Source organism: Anas platyrhynchos, chromosome 5 (assembly GCF_047663525.1).
Source record: "Anas platyrhynchos isolate ZD024472 breed Pekin duck chromosome 5, IASCAAS_PekinDuck_T2T, whole genome shotgun sequence".
NCBI classification, from domain to species: Eukaryota; Metazoa; Chordata; class Aves; order Anseriformes; family Anatidae; genus Anas; species Anas platyrhynchos.
The window spans coordinates 56,551,024-56,559,441 of record NC_092591.1 but is presented as its reverse complement, the minus strand read 5'-3'; positions in this window follow the sequence as shown (position 1 = coordinate 56,559,441).

The window sequence follows — 8,418 nt, the reverse complement described above, 5'->3', positions numbered from 1 at the left end:
TTAGCCTGCAAGATAATTTATTCCTCACGATGATGCAGCAACCTCAGAGCCTGGCTGCTGAGAAATCTCAATTTGCCTGCTGCAGATTTACCTGCAATTAAATCGGTTTCACTTGAAACTTGTTCTGAAGCAAGCAAATTGCACACGAACTGTGAAAACTTGCAGATCAAGGCAAAATGGAAGCTGTGAGCACCGAACTGCTCGCTCACTTGTTCAGACTGCAGAGTGCCAGTGGCTGCTTTAGCTCACCTGCCCCAGGTTGGCGCTGCTGGCACAGGCAGCAGGGAGCTGGGCATCAGCCTGAAGTGAAGAAACGAGGCTTTATTTCTGGTCTTAGCCTGTGGTCCCTCAGCAGACAGACTGGTGCCAGAAAAGGAGCATCTGGGAATAAGGCACTAAGTTGGCACTGAAGCGATGTCAGCCCAGGGCTTCTGGACAGGGCTGTCCCCCACACCGTCGGGTCCACGGGCAGGGGGAGAACAGCTCCTACCCAAAGGCTCGCCTCCTCAGACCTGTCCCTCCTTTCCCTCTCTCAGGAAAGAGAGGGACCCAAAGCAAGAAGTGTTGGCATGATGCTATTCGAGTTTGCAGTATGCAAAGAAGTAGGAGAGATGCCCCTTGATGTGATTACAAAACAAGCACAGGTTTACAGAAGCATGCTTTGCAAGCTTCCAGCGGCGCTCAGAGCTAAAATGCGTGCTCAGATCCAAATCCTAGCTCATGAGATGAAGTTCAATACCTGCTGCTTTCAGAAATGACAGAAATAACAGGAGAAGCCATACATAAACACCAAGACTGAGAGGAGAAGCCACACTGCTTTAACTCTTGGTTGCAAACTGATAGCCACCCACTGGGACGCTATAGCTGCAGGGCAGACCAAAGAATATTAGTGGCTTTGGGATTTAAGCCTCAGGGTTTTAACAGCCTTACCACAAACTGAAATCCCAGGACTGTCCTGGAAAGAAGAAAATGATTATGATGCCTTTGGTTTTGCATTCTTTCTTCAAACAGGATAGAGCTTTAGAAACAAACGTTATATTAACCTGTCCCACTCCAGAGCACTGTTTCTGAAAGGGAGGGAGATGGCTTGTACGTTTGCTTTCCTCCTTGTTCTGCAGAATAATCCTAACAGATAATAATCGTGAAACATGTAGTAATCCCAACACTTTTTATATATATATATATATATATATATATATATATATGCATATATACACATAAGCACACACATGTGCATATATGATAGATTAACACTCCACTACAATAATGTGTTATTCCCAATATTAGAGTGAATATATTATGGCTTCAATAGCCTTGCAGATTGGGCAGCCAAAAGTTAGGGATTAGGTGCACAGAAGGTGCTGCAGGTGCTGCATATACCAGCTCCGAGACCCCGTCGCAGGAGCCAGGTTGAGTGAGCGCTGGGACGTCGCATGCCCTTACCCGGACACCAGCTTCACTCACTGCATTTGATTTCCTGCCACGGGATCCTTCAACAAGGTCCCAGCCACAGCTCTTAGCTAAGCACAGGCAGAAGTGGGAGACGTCAGAAAGTCTGAGCTCAGTTTGGAGGGGCTTATCCGTCTGGCAAGCAGCCCCACTCCAGCGGTAAATTGTCTTACTCTTGGCCAGCAACCCCAGGGCCCAGATGCCAAAGCGTGGAGGCGATTTCCCCAGCAGCAGCTAAGCTGATGACTGCACATAGACCTTCCGTTGCCAACTCTTAAGTTGTTTCATATCCGTCAAGAAGAGCTCCCACAGCTGCCTTGTCCTCCTAGATGCTTTCGATTGACACCCTGTAGTATTTCAGGAGAACTTATTTCACTTCCCTCACACAGTGTTGCTTCTCTTTGTCACTTGAAAGTGAAACAAATGCTTATTGAGCTATTCCCTCTTATCTTTCAATTTCAAGACCAACTCATGCTGTCCGATCAGGATCTCTTGAGCACACCCTCCAACCTCCCCTTGCACAAGCAGTGCTCCTGACCCCATCTCCCAGCCTCTAAGACTGGTGTGGGACAGTTGCTGACTTAACTGCCAGCTCCTCAGGAGCATACAGAACATCGTCGTGACGTGCATGGGAAGGAGCCTAATCTGCCATTTCACTCTCCTGCTTACCTACAAACCTCACTTTTCTTTAGGGTTGCAAGACAGAATTCAAAGGACTGAAGCAAACAGCAAACCATTGTCCCCTCTCAACGCTGCAATTATGTGTTATCTGAAACACACCGAACAAGTAATGACATGAAATTTAATATCGCTACAGGGCACCATACATTATTCATTGAAGGGTAAAGGTCCTAACAACATAAGCATGTGCACTGCTATCGTCTTTCCCAGAAAAACCATCCCCCCAAAGCCGGCTGGACAACTTCACAGGGTAAAATTTCACATGCTATTTGCAGTTTCAGGTCCTAATTAATTGTACAGATTTCTAAGTTCATTAAAAACAGAGGATGGGGACTCAAAAATGACTTTCATAGACCGCAGAGCATGGCCATGATCTGCTCAGCTGGATTAACCCCAGCTCTGCTGCCGTGAGAGTGCCCTGGCTAGAGCAGCACAGCACAAACGTCCCTGAGCGAGCCCCTCTTGGCTCACTGCAGGACGGGGCACGCAGCTGCTGGCAGAGCTGGCATCGTGTCAACATCACCAATGTCCAACAGCAGAGTTTCTATGGGGCAAATCAAATCTTCCATCTATTATCGGCATCTTCCCATCACCCCCTGCATAAATTGCCACGAACACTTGCGTTAAACGCCTGCCACATCACACCTCTGCTCTGTCCTGTTTAGATGCATTTGCTATAGGTGAATGCATACTAAATAGTGAAGATGGCAACAGTAATTCTTTTTAGTTGTCTCATATCCACCTCAAGGCCCACAGTACGGTGATGATAATCATAAAAAATCCAAACCCTTGTAAACATTGATGCTGACTTTCTACAAAGGCATTCTCTGTCTCAGTCTCAGCTACTGATGGCTGTTGTGACTTCATGCCTTGTTTCACCCGGGTGATGCCTCGAATCTCCTCTCCCATGGCAGTAAGCAGATTCATTGAAGATACTGAGCTGTGAACAATTCACAGAAAAAACACCCTGGTACTCATACAAGATTGTTTCAACATTAGATGATGATTTGCAAGTAATTCATAAACTATGTCACCATCACTAAACCAGCTCATCAGCTTTAATCAAATTAAACTCATGTGCACAAGCATGTACTGGGGACTGATGTAACTTCTGGAACAGATTCAGAAAGCAGTCACCAACGTCTCAGGCTTTTACAAATGGTCCCGTTCAAGAGCAGAGGAGTCTGCTTGACTTTGCTTCCCAACTCCAGAGCAACACACCAATCAAACAGTGCTTGCTTCAGCTACAATACAGCTACGTATGACAACTACTGAAGTGGTCACTCAGACCCAATTGACATGAACATTGGCCAACAGCCATCAAATGCGCTCTGCTCCCCAGCCCAGAAGATCTTGCTCCCAGCAGATCTGATCTAAAAAGGATGGGAGGGAGGCAGGAGCTCAGTCACTCTTCTGCAGTCAAGAAACTAAGGATAAAAGTGACTCAGATGAAAGCTCTGAGCACACACTGGGTCTTCCCTGCCTTTCACTTGGGCTTCAAGATTACATCTTCTGCAATGACAGAATGACAGCTTAAATAAGGATAACCTTGAATAGCTTTTGTAACTAAAAATGTTAGAGAGTGCAGCCTCTCTATATTTATTTATTTAGAGTTATTTTTTGTTTAAGGAAGATATTGGCCCTTCTCCAGCAGGATGGAGCACGCAGATGAGTTGCTGCCATTACATCTTGTCTGGGCAGCCGAGATGCTTTGGGAAAACACCTGTGATGCAAGTACACGTCATGCTGAAGACCCTTGCCAAAGTAAATCTCTAATCCATGTGAATGCTGCACTGCTCAGTCCTTTCTTCTTTTCCCTCTTTTACTAACAGATCCCTTCTCCGTTAATTATAGAATAAAAAGTAAAGATGCACTTAATGTAAATGAAGCCCCACAGGCAGGACTTGCTCACTCAGGAAAAACAAAACAAAACAAAAAACTGGAATAAACATCCTCATATTCTTTTGACATCCAGCACAAATGAAAACAGCCCGGGAACAGGCTGGTGGCCAAGTGCCAGGACTGCAATTCTTTGCAACTGGAAACATTCGCTTCTGAGTTTCTGAACTTGAGGTCTCATTATTGCTGTGCAGTGGCAACTCCTTGGGCAACTGCTGGGCTTTACAGACCACATTCCTCTGGCTTGTCTGAGGCTTCTGTTGGACAGAAAACGCTTTAAAGCAAAGGCTTCAAAAGAAGACAAAGGGGGAACCCTTACTCTCCCACGAAAGATGTCAAGCACTGTAAATTGAAAATAACAAGACCAGAGCATGTTCTGTGTCCAGAGACTGCAGCATCGTTCTGCACAAGCCACAGTACGAGACACATGATGCCTAATCCTGCTCTGGCCCTTTGACACTGACCTGCAGTAAAAGAGCAGCTGAAGCTCTTCTGGGCCCTGGTTTAAAGCCATTTGTATTTTGCTTACTGTAAAGGCCAAGTTGAGAAACCTACCAAAGGTCTTCAGGGTTAGCAACCGTTTTTACTGAGCTGACAGGAAAATGATGAGTTCAAGTTTGTCTGTTAATAAAGGGGAAGTTTGCAGAAGTAAGAGGCATGGTGTGTATAGAGCAGGGCGCTAGATACATTTGGCTGCAATTTTTAATAGACTGAAGTAAAGGAGGGAAAAAGAGATGATCAGGAAGGCTAACACAGTCCCCATAAATGTGTTGTTATTATAGATGTTAAGAAGAAATGCTTGTGAGACATGAATAAAGAAGTGGAAAGTAGCTGAGCTTTGTAATCATTCTGGAAAACATCTGTTTGCTCTTTGTTACCTACCTTTCTCTCATCTAAATGGCTTGTGGGAGCAGAATGATGGAGGCATGCTCTGGGAACATTTCTCCCATCATAACCAATACTTTTTGTTTTGTTTTGTTTCTTGTTAGACCAATGATGTACTAAGCATTTCCACACTCAAAGGAATTCATGATTCCAGCCTCAAGATGCTCAGTTTCTTTGTAAATAATATACGATTAAGTCCAATTGTCTCCCTGCATTTCGGAAGAGCTCTCTATCAAATCAAAAAGGGAGACGGAAGTCCTTTGGGCATAAAAACCTTTTCATTTGTTTCTAATTTGTTTTCTTTACAACTCAGTCCTGGTTGTACTGACAGCGGTGCTTCAGCTGGGAGCAGCAGCAGCACAGCGATGCTGCAAATCCTGCAAAGATCCCTGTGCATGGTACTGGGGCTGAGCTGGGAGGTGGGGAGCAGGGGCAGTGCAGGTGGTGCTGTGCGTGTGCTCTGCACTGGCTGCACACCTGGGACACAACGGGGCGGTGTGGCCCAGAGCAGAAACCCACAGCTTGCTGGTGGTGTAGGTCTAGGAGCCTTTGCCCTGACCACGTCAGTCTGCTCAACCATGTCACTCACCCACACAGATATCGTCTTTTGTCGACGCCATAGCACACGCACTCAGGTGTAGTTTTTGAACAAATAAATGGATGTCTGAAAATGCAGGTACCAGATTATCCAAAACAGGTTGCAGACTGGTTCAGAGTCTTGTGTTTTGTCTGCAAAGTGAGCTGCAGTTTTTGTTATCAAACAGCAAACATCACAAAAAACCTGCTGCCATCTACATTATGACTTCCACAGGGCCTAACTCAAAGCACATTAAGCTCACTCACTAAAGAAATTCATTGGACTGCACCTTTCCTTCATTTCAGCTTATAATATTTCACATGTTTGGGTAGAAGGCAACACAGGACAGATTTACCCAACACAGTAAACACAGTTTTTCAGTTCAGGAGGACACAATTAATTAAGTTTCTCATATATATGAACCAATGAACACCACATTCCCTTTCTGACACCAGCTAGATTTCTCTCAAATGACACAAGATGACACAAAACTGGCAGAAGCTCATTCCTGTAAAGCCCTGATCATCTTTCAAGACTGATACAAGCAGAAAGACAGTTGTGTTATCTTTACTAGCACATGACAAAATCTCACTCTTGTCATTCCATTAAAAATGCCCTGCAATACAGGTAGCGATAGAATCTAATGAAAAGGGAATGTAAGATGATTTGTAATGGCAAATAAAATGGATGTATCTACATATTAAATTATTATTCACAGCCTTTGCATCAGTATAGCAAAACCCCAGCTTGCAAGGCCATGACAAATGCCCGAAGAATGGTTATAGCAGCTATGAACACAAATAATTTTTCACAAATGTAAGTAAATTATATGTACAATTATCTTCCTTCTATGCTCAGATGCTCTAGCTACACAGACGGCTTCACAGCCTTTGCAAGGTGTAATCCTGAGCTTTGCATGAGTAGTTTAAAACATGATCTTTGATTTCAGTGCAGCTGGTCCTGAAAAGCTTGCCTCTCTTATATTTTCACAGTAAAATATCTAAATGAAAATACATGCTCAAAATAAAGTAAGGATTTCAGCCTACATCCAGTCCTCTTTGCGGGGAAGACCTTGCAGGTTATAAACCATGGTAGCTGACTGGCTGCTAGCAGAGCCAGCTGTAGATGTGCCACTACAATCGCACATTGTGCAGGATCTGACTACAGGTCTTTGTATTTGTGCTAATTCCACTGGTACAGTTTAAAGAAATATAACTGATGGGTAAAAATAGAGTTCTTGTAGGATTTTAAGCTGGAATCAGAACCATGTGGTTATTGCCAAATTGCTTTCAGCCAGCCACTGTCCCAAGTATGCAGGACATACATCATTCTTCTTGCCAAAAAGAGCCTGAACATGCAAAACGTCAACAAAACCCTAAACAAACACGGAGTGAAAAATGAGCATTAAGGACAGTGGCTTTAAGTTATGGGAATGTAGATGATTTGTTTTACTTATGATGACGGTAAAATATAAAAGGCTGCTTTCGTAAATAATAATAAGAATGAATTCACCCAGTGCTAAGCATAAGTGCCCAAAAGAGAAACCAGTAATTCTCAGAAGAGCCAAACAGTTGAGGAGGAAAGGCAGCTGCCGGAGAGAATCGTGAGGTGTAATGGCTGCGGAGTACGTTCAGACAAAAAGTCTTTCTGCCTGACTTTGCCGGACTACCCCTCTGCGAAAAACATTTGATACAAGTACCTTTCAAACACATTGCAAAGACAGACACATGTTTAATTTTACATATGAGAGCATTCCCTCTGATGCTGGGATGGAAAGTCAAGTCCCATGCTACTAGGACAGTTTTTTTTTCCTTTTTTTTTTTTTTTTCTTTCAAGCTGCAGCCATAAAAACTAGCATTCATTTCAATGTTCTTAAATTGTGGAGCACTCCCTCTTGGAGAGGGGTGGCTTGATCAAAGTGGATGCAAGAACGTGTGCATCTCTGCGGTGCCAGAGAATACAAACTGCATATGGAATATACGCATCTAAATGGGATAGGTAAAGCACTGGTTGAAATGATATTGGTAATAGCAATGGACATATGTTAAAATACTTTGCAGAATTTGGGGCTATAGATAGCTTTCAGAGGAAAGTTACCCTCAAATCTGTACTACTATTTTTCTTTGTATTAGCAAAAGGCTAAAATAAATCATAATAGTTCAAATAGCTTCCAGAAAAATCCTAGAGAATTTAATACAGAATAACTCCTTTTGGTGTCTTCTTCAAGAGCTGCAGAGTACTAAGTTTCTTCAATAGGTAACTTAACATTAGGTTAAAATACCTACAGAAAAGATCCCATTATTTCTTAACATGCCAGGTTTTTGGAGTAACAATCTATTTATCTATAGAATTATAAATAAAATCTGTTTCATCCTGTTAAACATGTTAGCATTTTACCAGATCTATGAATTGAAAGTGTGATTTAAGGAGTATGGTTCTTATTGTAGCATAAATGGAAGAGACATCAAGAAATCATGCACTGTCAGTTCCACTAATGTGTAGTATATAACAGTCATTGAGAATCACCAAAGAGATTTCAAAATTATTTCCAGTATTTAGCAAAGAATGACATTTTTATAAAGTTCTATCGTCTGTGGGCTTAACCTTAAATAATATGCTCCTATTTACTTTTCTAAAACTGCAATCAAGGACCATATTTTATTTCCGTTTAAGTACAAGATTAAGCCTATGTTTGATATTTTTTATAGAAAGAAGTAAGAAAATCAAATAACAGTATACCATAGAGCCTGTAATTTTTAGGCAGCACTACAGTTAGCATTGCATATGGCTGCTGCTAATGTTTATTAAAGACAGCACCCAAAAATCTCAGCAGAAGGTGTATATAATGTCATCTGCACATTGCCAAAGTGTATACGTGAGTTTCAGTGACCAGATGAGCATTTGTGAACACAAAGCCTACAAAATCT